General features: G+C 43.7%; 1 protein-coding gene and 1 long non-coding RNA gene across 2 annotated transcripts in view; one reads left to right on the forward strand and one right to left on the reverse strand.

Annotated features, from left to right (window-relative positions):
* Nucleotides 1-20,070, forward strand: part of KCNJ6 (potassium inwardly rectifying channel subfamily J member 6) — a 112,308-nt gene that overhangs the window by 77,425 nt on the left and 14,813 nt on the right. The window lies entirely within an intron of this gene.
* Nucleotides 527-4,230, reverse strand: LOC115948844. The gene is made up of 3 exons (XR_004082611.1): nucleotides 4,188-4,230; nucleotides 2,316-2,404; nucleotides 527-575 (listed from the first exon to the last, which is right to left on the reverse strand). It is a non-coding gene; the product is annotated as an uncharacterized LOC115948844 (long non-coding RNA).

A 20,070-nucleotide genomic window follows, 5' to 3' on the forward strand; every position in this document is an offset into this window, starting at 1 on the left:
GAGCTTCAAAATTAAAAGCATGCCCAGTTTAATTGTCTGTTCCATCTTGCCTAACAGAATTAGTGTTGTTTCTGCTCTGTTTGGAAAATGGGATAGCATCTCTCATTTTCTAAATTTTTCACAGCATGTCACCCAGTTATTTGTCACTCTATTGCGGGAGCAGCTCAACCACAGGGACCTTGTGGGATAAAATTGCTTCGGGAAAAAGAAAAAAAAAATTCAATGCAAAAACTCTGTTTGTGATTAACGTGGAAGCACCGTGGTCCTGCTGCTTCCAATCACTCCTGGGTATCTGCAGAACAACTGCCAGCCCTGGGGCATTCCAAGGCTGGATCCAGTAGGAAGTGATGATGTGTTCAGTTCTCTCTTTTTTTTTTTTCGCTTGCTCATTTTCCTTGGTTTTTTGTTTTAACTTGTAACGTGGGGCTTGTTCCACTCTAGCTCACAAAAGGTCTCGTCTGATTTGGTGCTTCACTGGGCCCCCCACAGGAGTGCACAGAACACTGGAAGCTGGGATGTACAAACAAGGAATGTTGTGTCGCCGGAGTCTTGTGGAGATGCTGGGCGGTTGTTACCTGCAATTATGCAGCAGAACAGCAGAAATCACTTGGTGCAGGGAAAAAAAGTGCTTGAAATCCACAGCAAATGCACCACTAAAATAATGTTTCTTTTTTGTATTAAAGCCAGAATTATAGGAGAAGTACTTTTATCTGTGTTTTAGAAGCTGGAGGTGTTTTTTTCCTGTTAATAACAGCATCAGTGCCTGAAATGAGTAAACATAATCAACACACGGGAATGGCGATTATAAAATGAAGATTTGATGTGCTTGGGGGAGGAGAAAACACTGATTATAGAATTATGAGTTTTGCCATTTTTCCCCACGACTGCAGCAAAACCCAGGGAAGTTTGAGCACGTGGATTCCACAGCTCTGACAGAGGCACAACCTTTCCAACCCTGACTCATGTTTTGCAACTGGAGCCAGGAAATAAAGAGCAGTCTCTTACTAGAACATGTGTGTGTGTTTCACACATCTATTATGTGGTGTCAGAAGAAAACTGCATTTGTCACCATATAATAAACGTGTGAGACAAAAATGGAGCAGAGAGGGAAAAAAAAAAAAAACACAACAAAAAACTGAAGGGAACTTGGCAGGGAATTTGAAGTGGTAAATACAAGGCTTCCAAATTTTCCAGGAAGTAGGTGGTACTGAAGAGAAATCAAGATGAAATGTTTAGTACTCCTGATCTGTGCAGTAGGCACTGAGATTTCAAACATCTGCATCACCTTCGGGTGAGACAATGAGGAAATTGCTGTTTGTTCCCTGAAACCATCCTGAGATCTCAGAATTGCAGCTGAAGGAACTTGACGTCCCAAGGGGGTGGGGGATATTTTCAGGTTTGCTGAACACTGTGTTTCCCAGCAAAGTGATTGGCAAGTAGTGGCAGAATAAAAAATGTCTCAGCAAAAACACCTACAAGATCAAAAGTCAGAATATTTCTGCAGTGCAGCAAATGTGGATTTGTTGGTTTAGAGTCTCATCTCTGTTTGTGATCCCCTCCCCTTCCCTCACCTCGTTTTCACCCCTGCACACGCCAGGGCTCTCTCCCAGGGGTTTTCTTTGCTGCTCTGGCCTGGCCACCTCTCCCACTCAGCCACCATCAGCCTCCCCTGCAGCACAAAACCCCTCAGACTGCTTGGGCTGGCAGAGTTTGAGATAAAATCACATTTGTCCTTATCTCAAACCTTTCCAGTCCTTATCAAGAGAGAAACTGAATGCAGTGATTTGGAAACCCACGGAAGATATCCAGGATTAGAGTTTCCCCTGCACTGGATGGGCCCATTTCCCATGTTAGGCTGTTCTGTTTGGGTAGAGCCTCCTGCTGAGTGAGATATGAGCAGAGGGCATCAAATAATGTCAGAATTACCAGCACAATATCTAAAACACATTTGTGCAGCAGTAGCTTCTTGTGCTGGGCTTTGACCCCTTGCACTGAGTTGTTTTTGTTGAAGGTGCAATCAGGCCAACCTTCTACCAACACTTGGAATTTTTACTCTTTTAATTTACAAATATTTACACACATTTAGACAAATATTACAAATATTTATAAATATTTTTATTTATTTGCATCCTGGCAAACATAATTTAGGCAGTCAAATATTCACCTTTCCTTCTTCCACCTGCTGCAGAGTGAGGGTGGGGAAAGAAGCAGCTCCCAGCAGCAAAGCCCAGCCCTGCATTCCTGCCAGCAGAGTTATGGAATCCAAAATTATAAATTTATAAAAGCTGAAGCCAGGAAAATGTGATGTCACCTACAGTGTCCTCACTTGGCGTCACTGCTGAGGGATCCAAACCAGACTGAGGTCATCAGGTTGTGTCATCCATCAGAAAAGCCACTCCCAAATCTGAGCAGGAAAAACAATCCTTTATCTTTTTTCAGAGCTTCCCCACTCAGATACAGCTTCAATGAGAAATAAAATGGGAAATGATAAGGGTAAACCTTTGCTAATATTGTTATTAATTATTGATTCTGCTTAAATTTGACTCAACAGGTAAATACATTTATAATACTTTCCACCCTAAGTGCTCCAAAATCACATTTATCTGTTGTATGAAACACAGTTTTTATGGATTGTCATGGGAATTCTGCATTGTGTGTTAGGACAGGAAATTAAGAATAATGCATTTTCTTAAATGACATTAAAATAATGAACCAAATTAAAATTCAGCAGAAAGTTCAACTCAAGGACCCCCTAATTCCCCATGGAAGCTTTGCCATAACTTTCTGAGATGCAAAAAGACGTGGATGTTTCTTTTCTAAGGCACATAACAAAGTATTATCCCAGGGACAATCCCTACACCTTGGTTATTCCCATTCTTTCTGCCACGAAAATCACTTTGAGGGACAATCCTCAGCAAGGCATTTTCCAAAAACATGAATTCAATCTGATTCCTTCATCCAGCACCATCAAACACTCAAAATAAGGTTGGTTTTTAAAAAAAAATTGTTATGGATCCTTTCAATATGCATTTTTAAATTTTATTTATTTGCAACAACATTCAAAAATATCTCTTTGCATTCAAAGGCTTGCAAAGATTTATCTCTCTGCTTTTCCTGGTGGTGGTGCACATCTCTTCAGAATGTCCAAAAACATCAATTTTGGGACAGCAAAAGCGCATTAGGCTGCTGTGGAACCACTGAGGAGCCTTGAAAATGGGGAGAAAAAATCCAACCAAACTTCACTGCAGCTAGAGGACACATCTGGTATTTCCACATTTTGCAGCCCCCATTTCCCAGAGTTTTAAATGTAAAATAATCTACAGTTAGGAATATTTTATGATAATTGAATCCTAGCCATAGGCTGAAAATTTAAAGTCTTTTTCACCTGGTAAAATCTATTTCTAAGGGAAGCCTTATCATCACAAGCAAAGTAGGTATTTTAAAAAATTAAGCAAGACTTGCAAATGTATAATTCTGATAAGGAAATAGACCCATAAGAAGGAAAGGAAAGCCTTTTAAATTTGGAAGGTGTAGTGGGAAGGTAAGGTAGTGTACAATAGCAAGAGAAACTGAGAAATAAACTCAAAGAGAGAGGGAGATGGAAAAAAAAGGGGGGGGAAATGGTGAGATAGAGGAAAATTCTGAACAAAACTTGTGAAGTTGTATCTGGCCAGTGGGATGCACTTGGTGACACTCTGGCGATTCCCTCTGCCTAAAAATAAACAGCTGAGCACTGAACAGTTCCAAGGAAAGAAAATTATTTGCACATTTGTGCTGTCAAAAAAAAACAAGCAACAAAGCCAGCCAGAGAACTTCAGGTTCAGAAGGATAATTTTACAAATAAACCCTAAATAGAGTTCATTTATAATTCTGACACTGGGGCAGCTTTGAAAGTAGCATCTGCAAGAGGTTTTACAGCCACAGAAACAACCACACTTGCCAGCTGTGGAAAACATGTGTGCAAAGCAATAACGTGTTCACTTGGATGGTTATTTATACAGTAAACAGCGCTCTCAACCAGACAAATATTGTATAAAGCTGTTCTCCACTGCAGCCCCTTTGACTGACTGGTTTATTGTGGGTTTGATTTCTCTGGGATGAAATGCCATATTTACCCCTTGGCCTTGCCCAGTCCTAGCAAACATCTCCCTCTGATGTGGATTTAAGCAGTTCCAACCCTTCAATACCTCTCAGCAGACTTTGCTCTCTCCAAATAAAAATTGCTGGGGTTAGAGTGTCTCACTTGAATTTGCTACTGCTCTTCAAGGAAGAAATATTTATCCTCTCCAAGTGCTTCTTGAGGGCATGCAGGTGACAGGAAGAAAAACACCAGGATTACTCCCACCTGAGTGTTCCTGCAAGACAAAGAACAAAAGTGGGTTTCATTGTGCTCCAGGATGTGACTGAAATGCAGTTTGAGCAGGGTCAGGAACAAGTGGCTTCTGCTCCAAACTGGATCATCTTCCTTCCAGAAATGATCAGACCACAAGGGCTCTGCAGGCTGCAGCTTTCCTTTCTATTTTTAAGAGTTTTAACATCTCCTGCTGCTGGGTGCTAGACTTGGACAAGGTTTAACTTCTCACACATCCCCACTTCCCTGGAGTTGCCAGCAATTCCTTTCACTTCCATCCCATTTTGATTTTACTGAGTCTAACAAAGCATTCCACTGTTATTTATTCTCACACAGAAAATTACAGGCATTAGCAGGAGGGGAGTGCTAAATGCCAGCAGGGAAAGGAATTCCCATCTCATTGGCATGTTTCCTTCAGGAAGATTTCTCTACAGGTGGAAAAAGAGGAGTTTCATTGCTGAAGAGGATTGTAAGACTTAAAGGAGGCAATTACAATTTCACAATAGTCAAAGCTATGAGGAATAGCAAGAAATCAGGCAGCAGCGTTTGTGGGAAATAAAAAGGAGATGCTGATTAGGAATATTTCAGCTAAAATGTTGCTGTATCTCACTTTCAGGGAAAAGGGATTACACATTTGTTTAACAGCTTTATTCTCTGGGTAGCACTGTACTTTGCAAACCTGTTATGAATGTTTGAGAATGGCTTTTTGTCCATCTCTCACACCTTTCTTACCAATTAATTCCTCAGCTTTTCACAACTCCAGCTGCTCCCTCAGCCCTAAGCGTTCAAATATAATATTCAGATTCAAGCAGTAGCTCATACTAAAAGATAAGATTTCTAAAAGACAGGTATTTAGGGATTACCTAACAGATCAGATATTATGAAATAATTCTGTGCTGACCACATATCAGACCTGCACAAGAAGAGCTTCATTTTGCACCTCCTGTGTTTGCAATCCCTCCAAAGTCTCTCTGGGCATGGAGAAAGGGCAGGTCCCAGTTCTTTCCACACTCCCACAACATTGTTCCTTCCTAAACCAGGGCCAAGCACAGAGATGTGCCCCAAAATCCTGTCTTTGCTCATCACTGCTGAGCCTACACAGGCTATTCCCTGCAGGGCTCATGATCTCCACAGCCAGAGCAGTGACAGCATCCCAAAATTTGCTTTAACTCTGGCCCTGCTCCTGTTTTCCAAGCAGAAAGGCACAGTGGGGAGCTGGGCTGGCACCTTCTTCATTGACCAGCAGTGTCTTCCTAAAATCCTGTGATCCTAGACACTTAAACTCTTCCTAAAATCCCATGATTCCAGACACTTCAAGTCTTCCTAAAATCCTCTGATTCCAGACACTTAAACTCTCCCTAGAATCCTGTCCAGACACCTAAACTCTTCTTCCAAAAATTCTGCGATCCATAACACTTAAACTCTTCCTAGAACCCTGTGATTCTAGACACTTCAACTCTTCCTAAAATCCTGTAGTTCCAGACACATAAATTCTTCCTAGAATCTCATGATTCCAGACACTTCAAATCCTCTTAAAATCCTGTGATTCCAGACACCTAAAGTCTTCCTAAAACCCTATGATTGCAGACACTTAAACTTCTCCTAAAATCACATGATTCCAGACACTTCCCATGCTTCCTAAAATCCAATGATTCCAGATACTCAAACTCTTCCTGAAATCCTGTGATCCTAGACACTTAAACTCTTCCTAGAATCCTGGTATTCCAGACACTTAAACTCTTCTCCCTAAAACCCTGTGATCTAAAACAGTTCAACTCTTCTTAAAATCCTCAGATGCCGAACACTTAAACTTCCTAGAACCCTGTGATTCCAGACACTTAAATTCTTCCTAAAATCCCATGATTCCAGACACTTAAATTCTTCCTAAAATCCTCTGATTCCAGACACTTAAACTCTCCCTAGAATCCTGTCCAGACATGTAAACTCTTCTTCCAAAAATTCTGCGATCCAAAACACTTAAACTCTTCCTAGAACCCTGTGATTCCAGACACTTCAACTCTTCCTAAAATCCTTTGATTCCAGGCTCATAAACTCTTCCTAAAATCCTCTGATTCCAGTCACATAAATTCTTCGTAAAACCCAGTGATTTCAGACACTTAATTTCTTCTTCCTAAAATCCTGTGATTCCAGACACCTAAACTCTTACTAAAATCTGTGATCCCAGACACTTCAAGTCTTCCTAAAATCCTCTGATTCCAGTCACATAAATTCTTCGTAAAACCCAGTGATTTCAGACACTTAATTTCTTCTTCCTAAAATCCTGTGATTCCAAACACTTAAACTCTTCCTAGAATCCTGACATTCCAGACACTTAAACTCTTCCTAAAATCCTCTGATTCCAGACACTTAAACTTCCTAGAACCCTGTGATTCCAGACACTTCAACTCTTCTTAAAATACTGTGATTCTAGATACTTAAACTCTTCCTAAAATCCTGTAATTCCAGACACATAAACTCTTACTAAAATTCTGTGATTGCAGACACTTAAACTCCTCTTAAAATCCCATGATTCGAGACACTTGAACTCTTCTTAAAATCTGTGATTCCAGACACATAAACTTTTCCTAAAATCCTGTGATTACAGACACTTCCACACTTCCTAAAATCCTGTCATTCCAGATGCTTAAACTCTTCCTAAAATCCTCTGATTCCAGTCACATAAATTCTTCTTAAAACGCCATGATTCCCGACACCTAAACTCTTCTTCCTAAAATCCTGTGATTCCAAACACTTCAACTCTTCCTAAAATCCCCTTATTGGAAATGCTTAAACTCTTCCAAGAATCCTGTGATTCCAAACACCTAAACTCTTCTTTCTAAAATCATGTAATCCCAAAAAATTAAATTCTTCCTAAAATCCTCTCATCCCAAATACTTAAATTCTTCCTAAAATCCTGTGAGTCCAAATATTAAACTCTTCCTAAAATCTGTGATTCCAGACACATAAACTCTTCTTAAAATCCTCTGATTCCAAATACTTAAACTCTTCCTAAAATCCCCTGATTCCAGGTGCTTAAACTCTTCCTAAAATCCTCTGGTTCCAGACACATAAATTCTTCTTAATACCCGATGATTTCAGATACTTAAACTCTTCTTTCTAAAATCCTGTCATTCCAGACACATGAACTCTTCCTAAAATCCTCTGATTCCAGGCACTTAAACTCTTCCTAAAATCCTCTGATTCCAGATACATAAACTCTTCCTAAAATACTGTGATTGCAGGCACTTAAAGTCTTCCTAAAACGCTGTGATTCCAGACACGGAAACTCCTCAGATGTCTCTTTAAAATCCTGTGTTTCCAGACACTTAAACTCTTCCTAAAATCCTGTGATCCAAAATGCTTAAACTCTTCCTAAAATCCTGTGATTGCAGACACCTAAACTCTCCTTCCTAAAATTCTGTGGTCCAAAACACTTCAACTCTTCCTAGAATCCTGTGATTCCAGACCCTTCAACTCCTCTGTATCCAACATAATTCCAATCAAGTTTCCCAGCAGTTTCAGCCCTGCAGAGCTGTTCCTGCTCAGTCCTCGGAGCTCCAGCCCCAGCTCAGACCCCAGGGAATGACAGGAGGGACCAGTGCCCGTGTCCCACGCCATCCCCGCCTGGCAAATCCGAGGGAGGATGCTGTGCAGAGGGCAGCCCTGCCTTATCCAGGGCAGAGCATTCCCCAGGCAGGATGAGCTCAGTGAACACGTTCCAGCTCCTCTCTGAGTGCAGATGTGATTCCTGAGCCCCTCGGAGATGTGCTGGGGGCCACTGCAGCGCCTTTTCCATCCCAGAGCGCTTCCCAAGATGACACCAGGAGCTTGAGCGTGCTCAGCTTCCCCCCTTGCTCCGGGAACAGTGTAAGAAAAGGGGCAGCACTGAAATATTTTCCTGGAAAATAAAATATTTTGCTGGTATTTCTAATTTTAGACTTTCACTTTTGGGTTGTTACCTGCCTGGAGAGGATGGTGGTGAAATCCCAGCACGGATTTGAGTCAGAGCAGGGTCTCACCCCTGGAATTTTGCTGGAATGAACTGATTCTTTCAGGCTGATTACCTTGTTTGCTCAGCTTGATTTCCAGATATGAAGTCTGTCTGGGTAGCCTGCAGTTCAAAAGCCTGGGAAGTATTTTTGGTGAACTCTGCTCCCTCCCATATTTCTAAAAGATCTTTTCACTTCTCCCCTTGGTGCTTATCTCCTTCCAGCTGTATAATATTCTTTCCTCCTATCTCCCTGACTTGTAATGAAGAATAAAATGAAGGATTTTAAGAAGAGTTTAAGCGTCTGGAATCATAGGATTTTAAGATTTTAAGTGTCTGGAATCGTGGGATTTTTAAGAAGAGTTGAAGTGCCTGGAATCACTTTGCATTACACACCCTGATAACCAGAAGGCCCCTCTAAAATTACAAATATTTACATCCATTTCTAAAGAATGTGAGCAGAAAGATTATTCACCTTCAGCAGAAAGTTTTCACAAAATTGAATAGAGCAGCAGCTGTAAAGCCAAAAGTGACCTAAAAGTTTAAAGAATGGGCAAAGTTGTGAATTAAAGCAGAAATTCAAACTCAGCAGTTGATGGATTAAAAAGAACAAGGCTATGTACTGCAGAAACACCACTGGCTTCATAAAGGACATGAAAAAAATACAGAAAATTCATGAGTTTAAATTTTTTATCCTAGAAAGCAGCTGCCAGCACTAAAGACTCCCATTGTGGCACAGTTCTTGGGATTGCCAAGGCCTCTAAAAAAAGTCCTCAAGGAATTTAAGGGAAAACAAATCACAAAGAACTGCAGTGATCTCAGTGGTCTCAATCACAGCATTCCAAGGAAAATCCAAGTTTGGACTCCCTGCCATGCTCTTGCTCACTCACTCCCTCTCCTTCATTCCCAATATTCCCAAGAATGATTTAAAGAAAGTGACAATTCTCTCCTATATTTCTTTTCTTCCTGATTTTAGCAATTTCTCCTTAGTTGGGATTTCTGTAGAATGACATAAACCTTTAGCTTTAAATAAATGGGATTTTAATAAATACAGGATTGTTGAATATGAGATATCCCATTCTTACAACTTACACCAGAAAGAAACATTTGAAACAAAGCAAAAAGGAAAGAGATCTCCAAAACCAAATTTCAAGTGGTTATGAGGAACATGTTTGAGATACCTGAAGAATGCTAAAATTTGATTTAGAAAAATGAATTCAGAGGGAATATTTGGCAGAATTCCATGAACCTCCCAGAAATGAGTAGTGGGGAGGATAACTCACACTCTGAGGAATTTTGTTAGCTCCTCCCAGGCTCCTCCCAGCAGTCTGAATTTACAAAGTGATGAACTGGAGAAATAATTTCCACTGGCAGGTCTGATCAGGATTTATCTCCCACCAGGAGCAAAGTGAGGTCAGAGCAGCCCAAATCTCTTCTGGAGGACATTCCATGGCAGGGGCCAAGGCTAAAAGGGGAGCCAAAGCTCCAGGGATTTGTCAGGAGCTGGGTTGGAGGAGGGTGAGGATATCCAGGAGGATATCAGGATGTGCCTGATATCACAGAAGTGGATAGAAATCCCCTCCAGCCTAAATCTGCCTGTGATTATAAAACTCCAAGCTGGCTCCTCCTTGTTTTTAATAACTGTGAAGAATTGAATGGCTTTGAAAAGATTCATAGCCCAGCTCAGAGCTGTCATTGTTCTCCTCTGTAATCATTGAAAAAATTGTGGATTATGCATCTCTGGCATCTTTTTGCCCCTCTGGAGGTTGAGATGAGCGTCCAGCATGGATTTGCCATGGATTGGCTGCTCCCATTTCCTTGGGACAGGCTCCCTGTGATTCCAGCTGCCAGCGAAAACCCAGCTACAAACAATTGCTGAATTGCCATTATTATCATCATCATAACTGTGTCTAACAGGACATTCCAGACTTTTTGAGGGGAGCCTTAAGCAACACCAAGGTTGACAACTTTGATTCCCCATTTCTGACTGCTGCAGGCCAATGTGAGCTGGGGAGAGAGAGAGAGAGAGAGGGGGACTTCTCCTAAAAAAATCCATCTGACTGTGGCAGAGCTGCCAGGCACCACCAGAACAAAAAAAGATTCAAAGATTTATGAGTCAGCCACTCCAATTAAATTGTGCTGGCACTTTTTTTAACCAGCCATTAGCTTCTTTTTTTCGGGTTTTTTTTTTTTTGCAACCTTGCATAAGTATTAATTTTATTACACTTAGATTCTCCAGAGTGGGAAAAACCCCCATCCATTTTCATCGTTTTCCAATTGTGTTTCCATTAATCTCCTTTTCCAGTGGGAAGACAACAAATTAGCCACTTTTTCAGATATTAAGTGCAGCAATGAGTCTCCAGCTGCCAATAGGGCTGTGACAGATGCCATGAAAAAGTGCAGAAGAGTCCAAAGCCAAAGGTCTGGAGGCAGTCAAAGGTTCTTGTCTGGCCAAAAATCTGCTTCAAAGGCAGCAGCCCCAACTCCACAGCTGTGAAGGGGAGGAGGTTTTGCTTTGCATTTTAAGGAAAATGTTCTTTTCCCACCATGAGTCAAGGGCTGAATCTCCTCCTTAAGACACTCCCATCAGGGCTTGAGCACAACTAAACCAGGATTTTAAACCCCTCATAATTAGTCAAGATCCAAGGTTTGAGACATAAAACATGAATTTTAACCTTGCTACATCTTCCTTTACCCTCCAAAGGGATATAAAATACCCATCAAGCATTCAAAAGCCACCAGTGATAGAAATTCAGTCCAAAACCATCCCCTCCCAGTGTGGATCCAAGGTTTAATGTACAGTTTTGATCCAAAGCCCTCCCAAACCTGTGGAGCAGCACTCAGTCTCTGGTGGCCTTTGAATTGGGGCCCTGAAGGGCTGAATGGAGCTGTGCAGTGCCTGCCAGCTCCTTAATGGCCTCGGAGAAGAAGCAATTAAGGCTCTAATTAAGAGGCAAATGGAAGGTTAGAAGCAGGTGAATGTTTATAATCTAGATAAAGTGCCCACACTGGAAGTTTTGGCTCTGCAAGGTCTGAGGTGACTTCACAGCCATGGGAGGAGGAAGGGTGGATCCATGCAGGGTGTCCTTCCCTCAGGAAATCTGTCCTGCAGATGGATGGAAAGAGCCATTCCACAGGGACAGACCCGACAAACCTGGAATATTTCGTTGTACAAACTGTCCATGGCAAATAGAGTCACTGGAATGGACAAAAAATTCTCAGTCCATGGAAATTCTCCTTCCTCTTTTGCCCTTCCTTGGGTTCTGAGTTCTCCCCTCCCACCACTCCTTCCATCTATCATCTGTGGTTTGATGCTTAATCTGCCATCAAGAAAGGAACCAAAAGCCAAATTCCAGCAGGTATAGCAGGTCCATTACAAATATGGGCTAAGAATTCCTTTGGAAAGAGAACTGAAGCAGAGATTCCCGAAAACACAGATCTCAGGGCTGATTCTCTTTACACCAGCCAAGACAGAGATCACATCTCTCATAAACCGCTTTTCATTATATTGTGTAAATATCACACCCAGCACAACAGAGTAACGTGGTAAGGAAAAAAAAATTCAAACATTTCCAGGAGTTCCCCTGGAATTTTTTGTGCAGATGAAGCTCTTTCACTTCTTGCTAGCAGGACCCAGGAGACAGAGAATCCTAATATTTCAAAGTAGTCTTCTGAAGAGCCTCTGATGGGGAAAAGACACCAGCCAAGCTTTACTGATGTCTACAAAGTGGCCAGAATCCAATGCACAGAAAGCTTTAAATAATCAGAGCAATTCCTACCCAGCACCTTCCCCCCAAGGGCTGCACCACAGCCCGGGCACGAGGGGTTGGGGCTGCTGACCCCTCGCTCTTCAGCCAGCTCTGATTTCCAGATTTACCCACTGGGACATGGGAACAGCCTGAGGAGAGCACAAAATGAGCCTGATCATCCTTTAGGGGCTGAAATAAATCCCCAGGGATGCAACAGCAGCCAAGAGAGAGGTGAAAATTCTTGGCTGATTTACACTGAGAGTAAAGGGGAGCTGTGGGACTGAGGAAAAAAAGGGAAAGAATTAAAATTAAAAGGAGGAGAGTAGGGTTAGATGGGATCTTGGCAATGAGGAATTGTTCCCTGGCAGGGTGGGCAGGGCTGGGATGGAATTCCATCCCTGGATCCCTGGCAGTGCCCAAGACCAGGCTGGACACTGGGGCTGGAGCAGCCTGGGACAGTGGGAGGTGTCCCTGCCATGGCAGGGGTGGCACTGGGGGACCTTCAAGGCCTCTTCCAACCCAAACCATTCCATGACTGTACAATATTTTATCAATATCGTCTGTGTCAGGTAACCAGGCTCCTCTCTCCCCCCTCAGCACACCCTCAGTGTCCCACAGGCACCTGGGAGAGGCGAGGACACCAAAATCTGGGCACTGTCCTTCAGGGATGCAGGAGGGACCCCATGGAGCCCCCAGAACTCTGGGCAGTGCTGAGGCAGCTGGAGTAGCATCCTTCAGCCTCACTCCCCAAAATTGCAGGGGGATGTCAGCATCCCCAGGCTGATGTCAGGATCCCCAGCACAGGGATGTCACAGGGAGAGCAGTTCCCTTCAGCCAGACACCTTCCAGGTGATCACAGCACCACAAACCTTATCTGCCTTATTCTACTTACTGCAGGACTGGAGAAGATAAGGAAAAATCCATTTTAAAGCAATTTCATGGAGGATGGGCATAACTTACTTAAATGGACAAAATACACGACATACCTGTAGGTTGTCTGGACAAAAAGGAGAAGAAAAGAGCAGGAGGAGCAGGTGGAGTGGCACAAAAATGACACTTAGTGTGCAACTGGGGCCATGAAAGCCCAGAAAATGCAGGTTGTGCTATTAATCCATGCTGGTTTTTATAATATGTGTTATAAAGTGTTTATCATGAGACCTCGTGGCATCACACTGGAAGGAAACGATGAATCCACGCTGATATAAAGAGGATATTCCAAGCAGGTGGTAGCATTAGGCAGCAACTGTGTTTTCCATAGATGTCATGTAATTACAGTCAGCTCAGGCTGGGAAATCTTGTAAAAAAGTATTATTTGTGCTGGGGTAGTTCCCTTCTGTTCTCCAGGCTGTAAAATCTTGGGTTTATTCATTATTGTGAGCCCAAAGGCTTGGTGTTAAAGAGACCCTGGGAACAGTTGGAGTCTGTCAAGGAAGAAATGTGATTTTCTCAGTGAGTTTTGAGCCACAGATTGCTGGAAAAGCTCTGAGTTCATTAGATTGCAATAAACACCAGGAAAGGGCTTGGGCTGAGGCCACTCAAATGCACATGGTCACCCAAATCCCAGGAAAAATGAGTAACAGGGTCCTCTAACTCTTTTTGTGGATGTGTGGGAAGAAAGGTTGGAGGAAAACAGAGGGATTGGTATAAATCAAAACTCACTTGCTAACGCAGAGCACCTCGTGGTTGTCCTTTGGGTCAAGGTTTAATGCCAACCAATTCCTCCACTGTAGACTCAGAGACCAATAATTGTGCTGAGAAATGAAGTATCTGCTCAATACAAAACATTTTCAGCACAGATTATGGCTTATCTTCTTTTCCTAGCATTTTAAAGGTTGTACAAATCTGTCAAGGAGGAGAAAAGGAAATTTGCTGGTGCAGAAGGGTTTGTTTATGGCCCAAAAGCATTTTGATGGTAAAACACAGCCTTTTGGAAGGCATTGCTGCTGCCCAGAGGACACTTTTTTTGTCTCAAAATGCCAAGATCCTGAGCTGGAGCAGTTTTCAGGGCATGTGAGAGCACTTGAGTTCACTAAATCAGCAGAAAGATTTGTTGCTTTGAGTCAGGTCTAACCACGTCATCACCAGGGATTTTGCATAATCACAGCACTGAGATTTCACATCCAGACCAAAAAATATCCCACTAAATCTACCTCATATATTCTATTTATTAGGGGTTGGTGCAGCTTTTCTACTTCCTCCCCTCTGTCTCATGTCAGAACAATGGAATGAAAGATCACTTGATTATGAAAAAAAATGTGAGCAGTACTTCAAGTTCTGAATTTGAACGCCCAAATTTCGCACAATGGGCTTTTCTCCCACATTGGAATGAAATTCTGAGGAGGGGAAATGCTCAGATCTCAGTCTTTTGGCCTTGTTTGGCTTTGAGATGATCTCACAGAGAGAAAGCAGTGACAAGCCCAGCACAGGTGCCATGCTCCAAAGAGCAGGATGGGCAGCAAAGAGAGGAGCAGAGGGCCTGCAGATTCAGGAGGTGGAACCTGCTTCAAACAAGAACAGAACCTTTCAGCATCGACCCAACATTGCTGCCTCTGCCCTCCAGCTGCTCCTGCTGCAGTGGGCATGTGCCGAGTTATCCTTTGTCTTGGTTTGGAAGGACAGGTGTCTGCTAAGGAGGGCAGGAGCCTCCCCTGAAATGGAGAATGTAAATCCTCTATCCCTCTGAATTATTATGATTTTGAAATTAAGGGGCTCTCAGGCAAAGATATGGGAATAGGAATAACAGTTATTAGGGAAGAAAATAAAAATAAAATTAAAAATGCAATAATACCAAACAACCTTGCCAGAGTCAGAGCATGCCCTGCCCCCTGTGTGTCAGGGGTGGCACAGCCCCATCCCATGGGGGCTCAGCCCTCCTGCAGTGCCAGCTGTGCTGCTGCTGGAGCAGGGATCCTGCACAAGGGGGGAGTTTTCCTCTGCAGCTCCAGGGCTGCTGCAGATGGGCCTGGGCTCCCTCTGGCAATGCAGGGCAGCAGAAAGCTGCTCCTCTGGCAATGCAGGGGGCAAAGGCTGCTGTGCTGTGCCAGGCTCAGATTGGATCCAGGTAGGAATGCTTGGCTCCTCCCCTGGGCGCAGCATCTCCCCATGGGATGCTGGAATTGGATCAGCCCTGCAGGGACACTCAGTGGCCATGGACAGCAGAGATCTCCTGGAGGGAGGGTTGGCTGTGGGAGAGAGAAAGAAAAAACTGCCCCATGGACAGCAGAGAACTGCCCCAGCTCTGACAGATGGGGATAGAACGCACACCCCCAGTTATATCTTGTAACCTGAGACATCCTTGCTGGAGCAGCAATTTCTGCCCAAAAAAATAAAGAAACAGCATCACACAGCCTTGAGATAAAACTCAGATTGGGCCACAGGAATGAAACACTTTTTAACAGGATCAGAAATGGATCCCTGGCATGGCCCGGGGGGACAGAGCAGATCCCTCCCTCCCATCTCACCCTCTGCCTGGTTGCTCCCACACCTGAAAAAGTGAGCACCCAGCTCCCCCAGAGTTCAGCTGCACAGCTCAGTGATAACTGAGACTCATTTTTAGGCAATTTGCATGGATGGGAGCAATTACAGCCAAGGCACATCAACAGAGAATCAAGCCCTGCATCTAATGTTGGTAATGCTCTTAATAATAACAACCCCCCTTTCCTGGAAGAGAACATTAAACCTGTTCAAAATACAGTATTTTTTTCCAAATGATAGTATTTCTCCCCTCCTACACCACATCTACCTTAATCATCTGACTCCCACATAGCTGGCTCGACTTCAATGACAGTCTCCTCTACTTGTTTAAAAGTCATGTTATTTCCACTGCCATCAAAAAGGCAGGATTTTCAAGTGAAGTTATTAAAGTTTCCAACACAAGGAACAGTGCGTGGGTGCTGCTGAAGTCAACTCTCAGGAATGAAAAAGAGATTCCTTCACTTCTACCAGAGGGTTGAGCCTCCCTTCCCTCTGGGGCCAGCATACACCTGTATTTATGATGGTGTTCTCTCTGTCTGCAAAGCATCTCAGAAGTGTTGTCTGTTCCACACTGAGCCCAGTGATCCAAACCTGAATTTCCATCAGGAAAAAAAAAATTCATAAACCTAAGGACCTGTCCTTCCTGGTGCTACACTTGGGTATTAATACTTGGGTATTAACACTTGGGTTCAGAGTCTTCTAGCCAAAACACAAAATACTAAAATAAAAGGCAATGGATGAACCAAACTTCCCCCTGGAGGCTCCACAAGGCCATCCCATCTCCTTATCTGCCACCCAGAGCCCTGATTTGTCACAGCCAAGAGTAATTAGGTCTAATCCACTGCCTGATTCCCACCCAGCTGCTAAGCCCCTCATATTGGACACAGAAGGAGGAAATTTTAATACTTTAATTGGAAAAAATCCCCTCAATGCTGACCTGCAGCTGTTCACCTCCAGCTCTGGGTCTGTGCTGGCACATTGTGGGCTTTAATCAACTTCACTGAGCTTCAACAAGTTTTTGCAGCAGCCCCCTGTGCAAGCAGAGGCTTTGTCAAGGGTTTATTCACTTTGTGCCACTGAGCTGAGAGGTGAGGAATTAATCTCAGAGCAATTCAGTGTTTTGGGAGAGTTTCAGCTCCTTTTCCACACAGCTTCCTCAGCAGCTGTCAGATCACTGCAGGGCTTCATTTGCTGAACCCACCTCTCTGCATTTTCACCTCATTAGCTGCCCTTTCACAAGTCCTGCTCAGTCCCCCTGAATTCAGCAGAATCAGAAAGTGGAGGGATGTTCCAGCTGCTGCAGCAGGAAAGGCTCATGAAAACTGCATTATGCAGCACCTACACTTGTAATGAATTAAATCCTCCAGGTTCATTCATTCGTTGTTTCAAAACCTGTCAGAGCACCTTAATCAAATTACAGCCTTCACTCAGCTCAGGATTTCACCTGATGTGTGTCACTCTGACATTCTGCCATCCTTTGGTGAGGAAAGAGAAAAGAACAGGCAAAAAGGAAAAGGAAATGAAGTTTTTTTGTATCAGAAGTCATCCATCCCTTCCCTTCATCAGCAGAATTGTATGCTAGCTGTGATGGCTGTTGTTTTGGGGTTTTTTTTAACTTTGATCCATTCTATTTTGTGTTTGTTTTAAAAATACAAGGTTGAAAATATCTGGCACTTCTGGCACAGCTATTGAGATTTAGTTGTCACAGGAGTTTATTCCTCAGTCTCACCTCTGTACAAGCAGAAAAGTTCCATTTTTGATGACCTTTCCCCAGGATGGAAACAATCCATAGTTATTTGAGTGCCACAGAATGATCACCCTGAAAACAAACACAGGTTTAAGTTCTCTCTAGAGATGGAATGGCAGGCAAGGTGTTTGGCATTCTGCACGGATTGGACCCGTGGATTTATGGCCTGTGTTGCTTTGGGAAGGAGATGAAGAAGGGCTCAAAGTCAGTCGGTTCACCTGAAATGCAGGGGAACCACCAGCTGCTCTTGGGACCTGCCCAAAATCTTTAATTCTGGACTAATTCCAATGAAAATTTTCCTTCAGGAGAAAAACACCAACAGCAACCTTAAGCTCTTGGTGTGGAAAACATCTCTGGAGAGCAGATTGCCTGTCTGGAGCCTGGGTGGTGGCAGAATTCAGCTGCAGCAGTGAGGTTTGACCCTGTGCTGTGTGTGCAGTGCCCAGCCTGATTGCCCATTCACTGCTGCTCCTGATTCAGCTGCTGTGGTCAGCTTGGTTTGTGTCCTCATGGCAAGGGTGAGCCAAAGGGAGAGCAGCACAATCCCTCCTCCAGTGTCTCTCCCTGGCTGGGAGTCCGATTTAGAGCAGCAGACTAAAATTAAAATTAAAATCAGAATTAAAATTAAAATTAGAATTAGAATTAGAATTAGAATTAGAGTTGTCCAGTTGAAGTTGTCCCAGCTGATGTGGCAGTGCCCTGCTGGGTCATCCTCCTCCCCCTCACAGCCCAGAGCAGCTGGTGCCCTCTCAGCCCCGACCACAGCCACGTGCTGACACCAAAGGAGAAGAGGGAATTGTCTGTTTAGTCAGCACAGCTGGGGGAAACAGCAAAAAGCAAAAGGCAATTTATCCCTCTCTGGTTTTCACGCCTCCCTCTGAGTGCGCGGTCCAAAGCACAGGGACCTGCTTTGGGTGGAGGAGTGGTGGTGATGCCAAACTTGGACTCTTTCAATGCTCTTGCACTCCTGGGGAATAATGTTTGTTCCATCAGTAGCATCATTTTCGTAAAGTAAAATCATTTTTGCCCTCATCCTACAGCCCTCAGAACCAGAGGGGGTGGTGGCACCTCTCACCCCACTCCTTCCCCTGAAGGATTTGCTCAGATTCTGGGTTTTTGGATGGTCCCTTCTGGCTGATCCCTGTTTCCTGGGACAGGGCAGAGCTCCAGGAGCAGGAGCAGATTCCTTTGGTGCTGTTTTGCCCCTCTGAAGCTGCACAATGCAGCATTAGCACAGGGAAGGATCTGCTCCATTAACTTCTGAAATGAGCTTATCAAGGGAGATGGCAGCGCTGGTGGGAAAACAAGACACTCGAAGCTCCTTGCAAATCCAAACTCTCCTCCTCTAAAGCATCACACCTCATCAGCCGTGCTTGGAGCTCTCTCTCCTACAGATGACAGGGTAAAAAAAGGCTGCAAAGTGGATTTTCTCCCGCGGTTGTCATCTTAATCTCCATCTTTCTCCTGTTAGCAACAAGCTCCAGCATTATCCCGGAGTTCTGCAGCGTCAGGGCTCTGACTGTGCTCTCCCTCTTTGGAGAGAATTGTTCACAGCAATTTAGCTCAGGGTACCACAGGCCAGGCTGGTTTGGCTTGAATGTGACACAGGATATAGTGGAAACTTGTGGGATTGTTGCCACATTGTTCATGCGGGGAATTAAACCTTCTAGAGGTGAATAACACCAAGAATGGCATCCCCATCTTGGGGTTGTTTGCTTTGGAAGGTTCTTTCTGTTGTCACTCTGACACATTTGCATTCAGAAAACATCCATGTGATTAAGAAGCCACATGAAAAAGTGGAGAATTTCCCTAAAGATCCCAAATGGGATCCTGCAGAGTGATTCCATCCCCTCAGAGAGCTTTGCTACCTGCTCCCATCCAGACTTAATCCACTCCCTGCTGAAAGCCAAGCGATGCAGCAAGAATTTGGGCTTTTGTGAAGCTTGGTTTGGGTCTTTGCCTTGTTGGTGACTTGGGTCCCTTTGGCTGGATGGAAACCTGGACAGTGGAGCCACTGCTGGGCCCAAAACCAACAACCACAAGGAGCCTGTTCCCAAGGGAATCCCAGTCCCGAGTGAGGGGGAGCACAGCTCACAGAGCCACAGGATGGATTGGGTGAAAGGGACCTTAAAGATCACCCAGTGCCATCCCTGCCATGGCAGGGACACCTCCCACTGTCCCAGGCTGCTCCAGCCCCAGTGTCCAGCCTGGCCTTGGGCACTGCCAGGGATCCAGGGATGGAATTCCATCCCAGCCCTGCCCACCCTGCCAGGGAACAATTCCTCATTGCCAAGATCCCATCCAGCCCTGCCCTCTGGCACTGGCAGCCATTCCCTGTCACTTTCATATTTTCTGGAAAAATCCCCTTGCCCAGGATTTCTTCTCCTGGGAAGATGAGAAGTCTCAGAGACAAAACAATATTATCTCATTTGCTTCTCCTTCTTTTGCTGCTTTGGAATGTGGCTGGAGATTGTTTACCAACAGGTTTGATGGGTTTCATGTGAATTGTTTTTACTAAATGACCAATCACCATCAGCTGTGTCGGACTCTGAGGAGTCAGTCACGAGTTTTTCATTATCATTCTTGTTAAGCCTTCTGATGTATCCTTTCTCTTTCTTCAGTATAGTTTTAGTATAGCATAATATGATATGATATGATATGATATGATATGATATAATATAATATAATATAATATAATATAATATAATATAATATAATATAATATAATATAATATAATATAATATAATATAATATAATATA

The sequence above is a fragment of the Geospiza fortis genome, unplaced genomic scaffold, assembly GCF_000277835.1.
Source record: "Geospiza fortis unplaced genomic scaffold, GeoFor_1.0 scaffold409, whole genome shotgun sequence".
Classification (NCBI taxonomy): domain Eukaryota; kingdom Metazoa; phylum Chordata; class Aves; order Passeriformes; family Thraupidae; genus Geospiza; species Geospiza fortis.